The sequence below is a fragment of the Monodon monoceros genome, unplaced genomic scaffold (genome assembly GCF_005190385.1).
Source record: "Monodon monoceros isolate NGI ecotype Baffin Bay Population unplaced genomic scaffold, NGI_Narwhal_1 Super_Scaffold_15, whole genome shotgun sequence".
NCBI lineage: Eukaryota > Metazoa > Chordata > Mammalia > Artiodactyla > Monodontidae > Monodon > Monodon monoceros.
Window position 1 is genome coordinate 40,645,221 of NW_021703771.1, and position 14,044 is coordinate 40,659,264.

Below are 14,044 nucleotides of genomic sequence, written 5' to 3' on the forward strand. Positions count from 1 at the left end.
TCCTTCCTTCCTTCCTTCCTTCCTTCCTTCCTTCCTTCCTTCCTTCCATCTTTCCTTCCTTCCTTCTCCCCTCTTGCCTCTCTCCTTCCATCAGGCCTTCTTTGACTACTTCTGGCTCTGATATAGAGATAGAATTGTTCATATATCATATATACATTTGTATTTCTATGTTATACATTCTTACATATTTTCAATTGTGTGTATCCAGAGTATCCCATTAGATTATACTGAACTGCAGTGTCTATAATGTCTATTCTTTTGTTACCCTTTGTATAGTATGTTCATGATTAACCCTTGGAAAAACATTTTGACTTTTTTTTTTAACATTTGATCTTTCTCCAAATCCCCTGGCTTCCAGAAAAACTATGACAATAAAATATAGAGAAGGCTATGGCTGGGTACAAGCTGAGCCAGGGTGCAGGGATTTGGAAGGGAGGCCTGTACTGAGGAACACAGGAGCAAAGCTATCACTCCCAAAGAAAACATGTAAGTGAAGTATTTGGGGTTTGCTATAAGCAGCTGATCTGAACCCTCAACAGTAAATCACTTATTATTGATCATTACAATCACTGAGATCATCATCAAGAAATTATTTAGCACCTATATTGTGAAGGCGCCATGTTTACAGGATACAAGGAGACATTGAACTCCTCTTCCCAATGACAAACTGAAAATCTAATGTGATATAGACCCAATATGCTCAGCCACCTGAGTGGTACAAAAAAATAAGCCATCATCAAAGGCTGTGACAACCAATTAGTGCTTCACGGAGAAGGCTGAACCTGATCTGATTCTGAAGAAAGGGTCAAATGTTTAATGAGCATAAGGAAAAGCATACATTTTAGGTGGTAGGTACTATTTGAATATTATATTCCTTTATGTGAACCTCTATTTAAGAGTTCGGTTTCAAAAAAAAAAAACAAGGGCTTCCCTGGTGGTACAGTGGTTAAGGTTCTGCGCTTCCACTGCAGGGGGCGCGGGTTTGACCCCTGGTCAAGGAAGTTCCGCCAGCCACACACAGTGGCCAAAAAGGAAAATAAAAGAGGGGAAAAAAAAAAAAGAGTTCGGTTCCATTATTATTTCATTAACAAAGAGATCATTCCAATGACATTTACTGAGTACCGACTATGTGCAGCACTATGCAAGGTAGAATGGGATACAGACCTGAATGGGGTGTGGTCCCTGCCCTGTAAGAGATTACAATACAGTGGAGAACACCGACATTTAAATCCCGGACTAACAGCTTGCAGAGTAAAGGAAGCTCAGAAAGTTGGTCCAGGACTGAAGCAAAAATCTCCTGACTGCCACACTGTTGTGTAGTCCATTTCCAGAACACAGTAAACCCCTTTAAGGGCAAACTCTGGCAAAATGCTCTAATTGTGGATGACATCATGTAAATAACAAGAGGGTCTGGTACAGGGCTACAGAATGGTGATACTATGTATTTTTCTATCATCATCCTTTTCACGATTCTCATAGGAACTGTTTTTTGTCAATTCCTTGTCTCAGCCACGAGACCTTTTTGTTCCTGAAAAAGCATTAAGCAAGCTGTGTGGAAGGGATCTTAGTATTATCCAATCCATTCTTCTCATTTTATAAATGAAACAGCTGATGTCTGTTACAGAACTTGCTTAAAGGTCATGAGGCTTTTTCTTTAATTCATTTCTTTAATGATAACGGCACTTACATTTAAGTTTTATGTTATAATTTGCCATTTTTAGACATTTCTTAAACTTATCTCATGACTAATCCAGGATGTGACACTGGTGACAGTAAGTTAGACTGATATAATTAAGTGCTCTGAGAAGCTTCTGCTGCCCATCCCCATCTCCCCACTAGTGATGCAACACTTTCTTTCCGTGACAGTTAAAAAAGAACCTTTGGTACCTCTCCAAAGAAAACTATCAAACACAATAATATATAAGAAATTTAAAATTACTTTTTATTAGTACATATTTTTCCCCCAAGCTTTAAATGACACCCAACTGGATTTGGTAATATACTTCTGAATAGAAATATATGTGGTTTTAATGTTAGGAACATTAGAAGAACTGAGGTTGCTTTGTTCCCCCAAGTCAATCCTTTTTTGCCCTTATGTACTGAATTTTTATCTGCAAACTGGACTTTTGCAATGAATTGTTCCAATTCATCAAATATGTATTAATTTCCTACAATGTGTACTGTTTTATGCTTGACACTGAAGGACACAGTAATAAGTAACACATAGTCCTCTACTATCCAGTTGCTTATCAGATACTGGGCAGTGTTTCATGGAACACAGGTTCATGAGAGAGAAATAGCTGCTGTTAATTTAGCATAATGTGAGTAAGATATTTCTTCTTTTTCCTAAAGTATATCTAAAGTTATCAGAGGCTTATGAAAAGCCACGGGTGATACCCATTTGTGTTCCGAACCTACCAGAGTGACTTCCATATAGAAAATTATGTGATGAATCATTATAGGAATTCTGTGACACTGAAGCGAGCACCTCCCTCCAAGGGAAAAACAACCCCAACCCTCCCCCCACACAAAAAGCAGGTGTATGAATTAACACCTGAGAAAATACATATAAACAAAAAACAGAACATGAGGGAATCCAGTCAAGATGATACTTAGTAGTGCTCATTGCTTACAGTCAAGATGTCATTTTAAACAAAGAATGAGGTGAAACAAAATAAGAGGAAGATCCAATGACAGCTTCTTAATCAGGTTCTTTTTTTAAAACACTGGAAATTTTCTGTTGAATGTTGGAAGCTCTTATCCTTAACTAGTTGCTATCTTGTATCACTCAAAGCATGAAAAGAAACATTATCTTCGTGGAAAAATCACAGCCTCATAAATCATAGTGCAGACTAATCAAATTGCATCTTCAACTTTTAAATTTATTTCCACATTTCACGAATATGTAAAAGAGTATCTCATGTAGCAAGGGAGCTTGATAAATATTCACTGACACTACATTTCTACAAAAGGCAATAAGGATAGCTGGGAATTTTTTTTACCAGTAGCCTTTGGACTATCAACACAACAAAAATAAGGTGTATTTTACTTGTGTTCATATTATAAAGTATTTTTCTTCAGACCTTAAATAACCAAAGACACATTGCCACCAGAAAGATGGCAATACCCTCGCAATATCTGATGCTACTAAAACAGTAGGTCATGTTCTATTCATCTGGTAAGAGGCCAGTTTCACATCAGGGAGCACAGAATGATGAGGTTATAACTAAGGTTTAGACATCTTTCACAAATGTGTCCTCTTAAATATGAGAAACAATTGTGTTCTAAAGGCTTTGCTTAAAACCAGGAATAAGGGTCTAATTGTTGCCAACAATTTGTTGCTATAGAACCTTCTTGCTCATAGACATGAGCTTGGCTTACAACAGGTCATTTTGTGCTCTGATTATTTACGCTGATCTATATAGTGATGATAACTAACTTTCTACCCAAGGGTGCTTTGTTTGGAAAAGATAGCACTGGAAATTTAAATGCTTAAATAAATGCCAAGTATTATTACTGACCCTCTGTCCTCTTTTGCCCCTCAGAGCTCCTGTGGCAATTTTAATCTAAGGGCTCCTGTGTTAATTGTCCACTATACCCTTATATGATCTCACAAACTCTATTGCTATTGATGTCAAGGTAATCAGGATTCATGTGGAGATCTGGACTGAATGTGTATTCAAGGCTGACAAGGGAAAGGGTTTCCTTAAGTACTGCAAGCATCCAGTGAATGTTAACATTATTTGGAAGACAATGCAATAGAAGCAAGTAAGAGAAACTTCTTAAAGATCTGTTTGACACCATCCAATTTCAGTGCAACTTCAGCAAAAAAGAAACAGCTTAACACAATAATGAAACTGCAGAAAGCAAAACTGAATCCTTAGAGAGTTCAGAACTGGTCGTTTTAGATCTCTGATTTGATATTTTGATCATTCATCCATAAGCAAATGCAATTTTATTTTAAATTCTCTTCTCACTCTGAAAGAAAATGTTTCAGTGTATTAGGGGAAAATAGGGGGAAATACAGAGAAATCTTTGTTGAGCTCAGCAACTCTCAACTGAGCAAACTATGAACATGTTTTATTCTTTCATTCATTTAGGGCACCAAAATACTCTTTAGTAAATACCTATTGAGCGAAAAGACTGTATTAATAATTCTTACAGCTAGATTTTTATCTACCATTGTTCAAGTCAGAAGATGCTACAATTTGAAAATGATGCTATCAACAATGATTATTATCTGCCTGAGTGGGTGTTGCTGAAAAGACCGATACTGGATTACTCTAGAGTTACTGGGTGTGGTACACTTTTTCCAGTTAAGAATTAAGGTTAGAAGGGCATCATGCCTGCAACTCACTCTTAAATGTCTCAGAAAAAAAAAAAGTGGATACGTGAATAGAACTAAAGAAATATACTATATGTATGTAATGTTTTAAGGTGAAGACTAGCCAGGAGATTCTTTATACTATTCTTGCAACTTTTCTGTATATCTGAAATTATATTTAAAAATCTTTAAGTATAATTAAAGTTCATGGAATTGAAATATGCTTTTGATGAATGATGGAAAATTAGAATCATTTTTAATTGAGATATAATCATATACCATAATGAAATAATTTTAAAAAAGAATTTTTAAATTAAAACATCAATTAAAATTATGATCCCAGGTTATGAAAAGTAATAAAATTAAAATTTTAAAATTAAAATTTTAATCACAATTAAAATTATGATCCCAAAATATTATGAAAAATATGTATTCACAGAAGCAAAGCTTCTATTATATTCTCATTAGATGAAATACTAGAAAATAATTCTTTATGTTTTTATTCATTAGCTAGATTGTCAGAAATAATACCAAAAAAGTAAAATACCAGTGCATTAAAATTTTTGGCCTTCAAGCAAAAATTTCATCATTTCCCCAGTTTTATCCCTTTGTTAATAGCAAAATTAACTAAATTCCACATGTTTTATTCCTGACCCAACCACTTATATGCTCTTTTACCTTAAGTAAGTCCCTCAACCTCTGTGGACCTAGCTTCTTTATAAAAATTTACTGAGTTGTATTAAATTCTTAGATGTTCCTTCTAGCACTAACATTCTAAGTTCCTTTTTACAAATAGGGAAATAGAAATTCTAAGTAACTTTCTAGAAGTCACATGATAAAAGTCTAATTTTAAAAGAGTCTATTAATCATATCCAGTCTGGAGTCATACACCAACATGAAACCCATTGTCAAAAAACCTTCCTAAACTTCCCAGGCACACCTGCTGTCAAGGACTCATCCTCAAGTCATCAGTTGCCAAAGCTCATCTCAGTCTATGAGGGAGAGTTATAAACTCTCTGGTTTGGTCTTGGGAATGTTTTCCATCCACCAGAGGCTAACAAGTGTCCTGGAGACAAGAGTAGGAAGGAAGATGGGACAAGAGATGACTTGGCTGTAGGACTGTGGCTACAATAGGCTGTTTTGTTACTCTTTGTAGCTATCCAAACACTTTCTGGTAAGTGAGAAAACATGTTAGACTCATTTGAATCCCTGCCCTTTTTATTTGATTTTAATTATGGGTAAGCTGTACAAAAGACTGAATACTGATCTCTGGCTCAGCAGCATGTGGCAAAAGATCTAAGCTTTTTTTGTGCAGGTTTGCTCTGCAATAAGGTAATACCCTATCCTGAAGTGTCTACTCCTTTAAAACAGAAAAGGAGAAAGGAAATAAAGAACAAACTCTGCGGATTAGGTCTTCCTACAATAAGACAGGCTATATATAGAAATGTATCTTTTTGTTGTAAAGTACATACTTTTCTGATAATGGGAAGTATAAATATAGTATTTACACAGCCAGGCTCTGTTCCAGGCACCTTACGTATATTGACTCATATAACCCTCACAACAACTTTCTGAGATAGACTGTTCTTCCCATTTTGTAGATGAGGAAACTGAGGCACAGAGGTTAAATAGCATGCCCAGAACATACATTTAGTGATAAGCTAAGGCAATCTGGCTTCAGGGTCTGTGCTCTTAACTGCTGAGCATTCATGGGCCTTGTTTATTAATCCTACAATACCTTGTACTTAGGGCAATGGTGCTCAGACTTATGGGAGCATCAGAATCACCTGAGGCATTTGTTAAAAGTGCATATTTCTGGTCTTTACACCCACCTACCCACCCAACCTCACCCCAAGAAGATTCTGATTCTGGTAGGTCTGTGGCTGAAGAATCTCTATTTTTAACAAGCATCTCAAGTGATTCTAATATAGGGGGTCCAGTATCACACTGAGAAACACAGACTTAGGGAAGGAAGACTCTTTCTTCTAAGGGTAAAACATTTTTCTTTGCAATTTATTCATCCACTCCAGAAACATTTATTAAGTATCCACTGTAAATTCAGAATTATATTAATTCTAAAAATTTGTGTGTGAAATTACTTCAAGTATTGGGCCCCTGCAATGAAAGAACTTGTACCATTATTGCAAAGGCAACATTAATTCCTTTTAATAATTAATAAGTGTTTTCTGAACACTTAACCTGTGTTAGTCACTGAGTCAAGTCTTCTGTAGAGAAGAAATAATGTAAACAGTGAATGAATAAGGGTAAAAATTGAGTGATTCCAGTAAAAAATGCTTATGGAGGACTGCACAGTATACAGAGATAGGTCACTCAGCTGAATCATCTACAACATAACCCTCAAAGCTGTTTGGACTTAGAATGACTTTCTTTAAAAAATAAATTTATTTATGGCTGCATTGGGTCTTCGTTGCTGCATGCGGGCTTTCTCTAGTTGTGGCGAGCGGGGGCTACCCTTCGATGTGGTGCGTGGGCTTCTCATTGTGGTGGCTTCCCTTGTCACAGAACACAGGCTCTAGATGCGTGGGCTTCAGTAGTTGTGGCATGTGGGCTCAGTAGTTGTGGTTCACGGGCTCTAGAGCGCAGGCTCAGTACTTGTGGCGCACAGGCTTAGTTGCTCCGTGGCATATGGGATCTTCCCGGACCAGGGCTCCAACCTGTGTCCCCTGCATTGGCAGGCAGGTTCTTAACCACTGCACCACCAGGGAAGTCCTTTGAATGATTTTTATCTAGTTAAGACTTACATTCTAGTTAAGTATTCCCCTCAAATCCTCTGAGTTAAACCAGTTTCACATTATTTAATTCATCCATCCACCCATTCATTTAATAATCTTAATGAACCCACAGCAGTGTGCAAGGAAGCCAAAAAAATTAACTCAAGGCACTTAAAATCAAGTTGAGGGCTTCCCTGGTGGCACAGTGGTTGAGAATCTGCCTGCCAATGCCGGGGACACGGGTTCGAGCCCTGGTCTGGGAAGATCCCACATGCCACGGAGCAACTGGGCCCATGAGCCACAATTACTGAGCCTGTGCGTATGGAGCCTGTGCTCCGCAACAAGAGAGGCTGCGATAGTGAGAGGCCCACGCACCCCGATGAAGAGTGGCCCCCGCTTGCCACAACTAGAGAAAGCCCTAGCACAGAAATGAAGACCCAACACAGCCAGAAATAAATAAATTAAAAAAAAAAAATCAAGTTGAGAAAAAAATACACATACATGAACTAACAAATACAAAGCAGATGTGAGCGATATGATTTAAAGTTGTCTTAAAAGATAAAGTGAAGCATATTAAAAATTTTAAGAGTTTATTTGAACAAAAATCGGGTCCCATTAGGCAGTGCCAAACTGGAAGTGGTCAGGAGTGCTCCATCCACAGAATCTGGGGACAGACTTTTTTAGAGAAGACAGGCAAGCAAAGTAAGGAATTTATTGGTTGGTTATAGCTTAAAGCTTAGTTGGCTGTTTGTGATTGGTTGTCCTTTGGTTTCAATTTCATAACCTTGAGGCATGTACAGGCTTAGATCTCCAATTGCTTACTTAGGCTGCCACAGAATTAGAACCACTTCAGTCTAATGTCCTTTTTGTTTAATTAACAGCTGCATAGAGAAATTCATAGGAAAAGTAGAGGGAGGGTCTGGCATATATTAAGTGCTAGTAGATGTGGGTTGAATGAATGAATATACTATTAGAGTAGGCTAGTCAGGACAAGTTTCCTGGAGTATGAGAAGTAATAGGCAGAGATAGACTAAGGAGCAAAGGTCAGCCTGGAAGAGCAAATGACATTAGGAAAGGCCCAGTGGCAAACAAAAAAAAAAAAAAAAAAATGCAGGATGTAGAGTTTCAACAGATTGGCTTGGTTGGAACAAAAGGGTTAGTTGATGGGTGAAAAGGAAGAGTGTGAGGTTTGATAAGGTATGGTACATTGGTACATATGGTACATTCTGATACAAGCCAAACTGTCATAACAAATTAAAACATTTGTAACACCCTAAGTATAACAGTTTTGTTCTTAAAACTTTGACTTCCTCTCTTGAAATGTATTGATAATAAAACGTTAATTCTGTAAGACCAAGCTATTTAAATAAGTAATATTTTGTATATAGAATAAATGCCATCAAGATGATAAAGCAAAAATATAATGGTCTAGGCAATGTCATGGATGGAGAAAATTTAGAGATTATCTCTTCTAATTTAACCCCTCTTTATAAGCTGAGGGGTCAAGGATCCAGGCAGATCAGGATCCTAAGGTATTGACAGTGCCAAGCTAGGCTGCTGCCCTATTTACCAACAGCTGATGGAATCTTTAATGTTTACAATTCCACCGGAATTGCATAATTGTTATAATTTGAAGATCCATACAGAAAATATGAAGCATATAAATAATTAGAAAAAGAAAAGATAAAGACATCATACACAGAAGATGTTGAAATTGAAGGGTGGGAAGTTTAGACCTGGATTAGAGCAGTAGCTGAGGAAAATGAAAGGAGAGGTCAAGAGATATTCCAGCTAAAAGTACTAAAAGTAAAAAGTTTGTTTGGGTTTTTCCAAACGAACTTTTTGGCCAACCCAATACTTTTTTGAGTGACTGCCTGAATAAGGAGGCCAATAAGAGAGTAAAAACAAACAAACAAAAAACTGCAAGTATGAACCTGAGCATCAGACCTGATGGTTAAGTTTGGAAGTTGCTCAGTTGTTCAGGTGGAATGGTGGTAGTATTAAAATAGATTTCATCAAAAATTAGTTCTTTAAAAAGCAATTCTTTGGGCTTCCCTGGTAGCACAGTGGTTAAGAATCCGCCTGCCAATGCAGGGGATATGGGTTCGACCCCTGGTCCAGGAAGGTCTCACATGCCGCGGAGCAGCTAAACCAGTGCACCACAACTACTAAGCCTGCGCTCTAGAGCCCGCCAGCCACAACTACTGAAGCCTGTGTGCCTAGAGCCCGTGCTCCGCAACAAGAGAAGCCACCACAATGAGAAGCCCACACACTGCAACACAACAAAGAGTAGTCCCGCTCGCCGCAACTAGAGAAAGCCCACGTGCAGCAACAAAGACCCAATGCAGCCAAAAATAATAAATAAAATAAATTTAAAAAAAAAGAATAGATACCTAAAACACCTAAAATTAAAAAAAAAAAAGCAATTCTTTGCAAGATGAAAACGTTCTGGGAGTTCCCTGGTGGTCCAGTGGTTAGGACTCACGCTTTCGCTGCCGTGGCCTGGTTTCAATCCCTGGTTGGGGAATTAAGATCCCGCAAGCCATGTGGTGAGGCCAAAAAAACAGGGAAGAAAAAGTTCTGGCGATTGGTTGCACAACAATGTGAATATACTTAACCACTGGACTGTACACTTAACAATAGTTAAGATGGTAAATTTTATTTTAAAAAAGAATAAAATATAAGTGCATAATTTTTTTAAAAGGAATTATTTCTATTAAACTTTTGCTCCATCTACTCTGGAGCTATATCAGCTTTTTATGTTTTAGGAGCACAGACTCACAGGTCACCTCAAGTAACTGGAAGCCTATCTATTTTAAGGATACACATGACAATAAAAGAGATAAGAATATCATAGGTACCTAAGAATAGCAGTATGATTAGGCTTCAATTGGGAACTGAAATGAACATGGAACTAGACAAATTCCATGTGCACCTAGAGACTGGGTTAACTTGTCACTCTTGGCTGCCGCAGGAATGCAGTATTCCCCAGCCATAGTGTGTCACCATTCCTGTGTCCCTGTGACTACCAGCCAACCACCTCATTTAGTTAGTTATAGCTCTGCTTACTCATAATTCCAGCTTACTCATAGTATCTATGGCTGACTTCCAGCTTCTCTCCCCACAAGCAACAGACTGATCCTCTCTGTATATCCATTTCAAATTCTTAAAAGTAAAAAAAATCTGGCCTAGCTCCATTTTCACCTTAAGTGTGCATCAGAATCACCTGGAGAGTTTGTTAAACCACTAATTGTTGGGCCTCATTCCCAGCGTTTCTGATTTAGTAGCCTGGGGTAGGATCTGAGAATTTGCATTTGTAGCAGAATCCCAAGTGATGCTGACTACACGGGTCTGGGGACCACACCTGAGAACCACTGGTCTGGTTAGTCCCTCTTGTATCTGTTTGGACAAAGCAGATGGGGCTCTACCTCATGTTGTAAATACCATACTTCTGACTCTCAGGCTCATAACTGGAGACTTTTTAAAACCTCCTTCTCTTAATGGCCTCTTCATTTAGGCAGTCACCCAAGTCCTATTGCTTTTTCAACTGGAATGTCTCTGACCTGCCCTTTTATTTTCCTCTGTCACTGCCCTAATCCAGGGTCTCATCTCCCCACACCTGAACATCTACAGAAAAGCGTCCTGTTCCAAGCCACGCCAAACTACCTTTCCCACTGACAGTCTCAAAATGCTTTTTCTTTTTCTTTTTTTTTTTTTTGCGGTACGCGGGCCTCTCACTGTTGTGGCCTCTCCCATTGCGGAGCACAGGCTCCGGACGCGTAGGCTCAGTGGCCATGGCTCACGGGCCCAGCCGCTCCACGGCATGTGGGATCTTCCCGGACCGGGGCACGAACCCGTATCCCTTGCATCGGCAGGCGGACTCTCAACCACTGCGCCACCAGGGAAGCCCCCAAAATGCTTTTCCCATTAGCTCCCTTTGCCCATCTCATGAAACTAATCACTGTAACACCTCTAAACTTTTCCCTTTTAAGTCAATAATATTTACATGCTTATTTTTCCACACTGACGTTTCCTTTCTATCATGACCTCCTACTCTTTCCCTTGAGAAACCCACCTATCTGAGAGCTCTTAGGACCAGATTTACTTCGGAAAAAACTTCAACTTCTTTTTTATAAAGATGACTCTAGAATTTAACCTCTAAACCCTCTCAAGTTCCATCACTACATTTCAACTACTAGCTGCTAGCTCCACCTAACTACTCTGAGAAGCTCGAACTTGATGTCCAGTCAACCTCAACATTTGTCTACTCATACAAGTTCCTCCTCGGGTTTTTCTTATTCCTTTAAAAACAAAACAAAATAAACAACACACACACACACACACACACACACACACACCCATTGTACCAGTCATCCAGGCTCTTAATCACAGTAATTTCGATTTTTCTGCTCCTCTTCTTTCTACTCCCCTCACCCTACTCCATCTAATGAGAAGCCAAGTTCTACAGATTGTACCACATATCACAGGTGCTGCTGAAACCTGGCACTTTCCAACTATGAATGTCATCATGATGTTCTAAGCCATCAACCACTTTTGATCTACACCAGTATTCCTCCAATGTTTCTACAAAAGTACCTCTAACAGCAGAGAAAATATAAACGGTGGGGAGGAGGGTACCCTTATGGAATGTAACCCTTAGCGGCTTTTAAATCTTTCTATACCCACTTTGGAGAAATTTCTTTGTAGACTCCTGTTATCTTTAAAAAATTAGGCAGATTTCGCATCCTCCCCCATCTTTTTTTTTTTTTTTTAAGAATACAAAAGGCTTATTTACATATCCAAGGTACTCAGATCCTACATATGTGGACATGCTAGCTCCTTCTTTTAGAATAAACTGATGATGGGCAATAATCAATATCTGAAACTTTGTATTACTTTTTTTTTTTTAAATTTACTTATTTATTTTTGTCTCCACTGGGTCTTCATTGCTGCACGCGGGCTTTCTCTAGTTGCAGCGAGCGGGGGCTACTCTTTGTTGCGGTGCGGTGCGCGGGCTTCTCATTGCAGTGGCTTCTCTTGTTGCGGTTCCTCCATCTATTTTCGCTTTAACATTCTAGGAAGCGTCTAGTTAGCTGTCGGTGAGACAAACTGATGCTTTGAGAACATTTTCTACGTTTATCAGGAGTTTCAAATGGGGTACCTGTGTTCTGGTTTGAGAAGAATCCCTGTAGACCCCACCTGGTCTCTCTGCCCTCGGTCTGTGTGTATGTGCCATTTTACTTCATCACACACTCCAGTAGTGCCACGCTGCTACCAAATTAAGTATAAGCTGGTTTCTTTTGACTCAAAGCCCTCCAAAAATGATCACTCCAATTTTATTTCTGATACTAAGTTACTTTTTTGCAAGCTGAAATGCTTTGATTAGTATGTTCTCAGTATTTTAATTGAATCTGGTTGTTGGCATGTGGCTTACTTCCATAGCCATTTAGCTAGCACAGTGGTTCTCAGAGTGTGTTCCCCAGACCAGAAACATCAGCATCACCTGAGAACTTGTTAGAAATGTGTATTTTACGTCCTGTCCTATACCAGACCTGCTGAATCAGAAACTCTGGCTGAGCAATCTGCGCTCTAGCAAGCCCTCCACGGTGATTCTGATGCAGCTGAAGTTTGAGGGCCGCTGGTCTAGCATTTAGTTTTTGAATTTCAAATGGAGTAAGAGATGGATTTCAAAAAAAAAAAAAAGAAGAACCTAATGGAATATAAACTATTATTTAAGTGCAATATGTTTTTTTTTTTGCAAAATGTTTTTTTAAGACAAAATGTTAACACTCACTAAAGGCTCTTTTACTAGAATTCTGCTACTAAATATAATTTTCATATAGGTTCTTCTTAATTTAGAAAATGTGTTCTAAAGGAAGACCAGATTAAACAATTTTTAGTTCATTTGTCTCCTCCTAGTGGCAGGCTTTTAAATATTGACCACGACAACCTCATTTATGTTTCTCAGAAATCATAGTTCTGAATTTTTTTCATGATTCCTCTTATTAGCCACAATTAAAGTCAATTGGCCCTCCTACCAAATTACATAGATTCTTCTATATTAGCTCCAACTATGGCTGTAGAAAACCATGTAATTTATCTCTTCCTTCGCTCTTATTTTTCTTCTCTTTTTTTTTTTTTTTTTTTTTTTTGCGGTACGCGGGCCTCTCACTGCTGTGGCCTCTCCCGTTGTGGAGCACAGGCTCGGGACGCGCAGGCTCAGCGGCCATGGCTCACGGGCCTAGCCGCTCCGCGGCATGTGGGATCCTCCCAGACCGGGGCACAAACCCGTGTCCCCTGCATTGGCAGGCAGACTCTCAACCACTGTGCCACCAGGGAAGCCCCCTTGGCTCTTTTTAATCTGACTTGCAAATCTTCCCTCATTTTGTTACCAACTTCTTAGCAGTAGAAATTCATTACTTAGAACATTTGAAATGAGTTTTCTTCCTTTACAGAATGTCAACAACATCCAGGTGTTTACCTTTATTCCTCTCACCACCGCTCCCTTTCTGGCAATGCCACGGGAACCACACAAAATCTCCAGGGTACTGGGAGAGCCACTGCCTCCGAATCTCTTTTCAGTGAGCACTTTGAGCCCTCAAGCCCCTAGGCTATATTGACTTAGGGTGTGAACAGATTCCTTTGACTCTTAAAATCAACAAGACAGGTTTGATTTCTTCCAAAAGATTTTATTAATATGGCAGGATAATTTATGGACATACTAGTACACTACATTTTCCCCTTGATCTCTTCCAAGCGGGCAGCCAGGCCACTTGTATTCCTTTGTCTTGGATGTCTAAAGGATGGAAAGCTGAAGCTACTTGAAGACCGTGGCTTTTCCCATCTATTGTTAGACTCTGAGCTCACTGAAGAAATTATGCTACATGTCTGAGAGGTAAAAGGGAAGAGGTGCCTTTATTTACACTGGAGGAAATAAATGAGATTTCCTTAGGCTGGGAAGGACTGTAAACTGGTGCATCCTCATTCC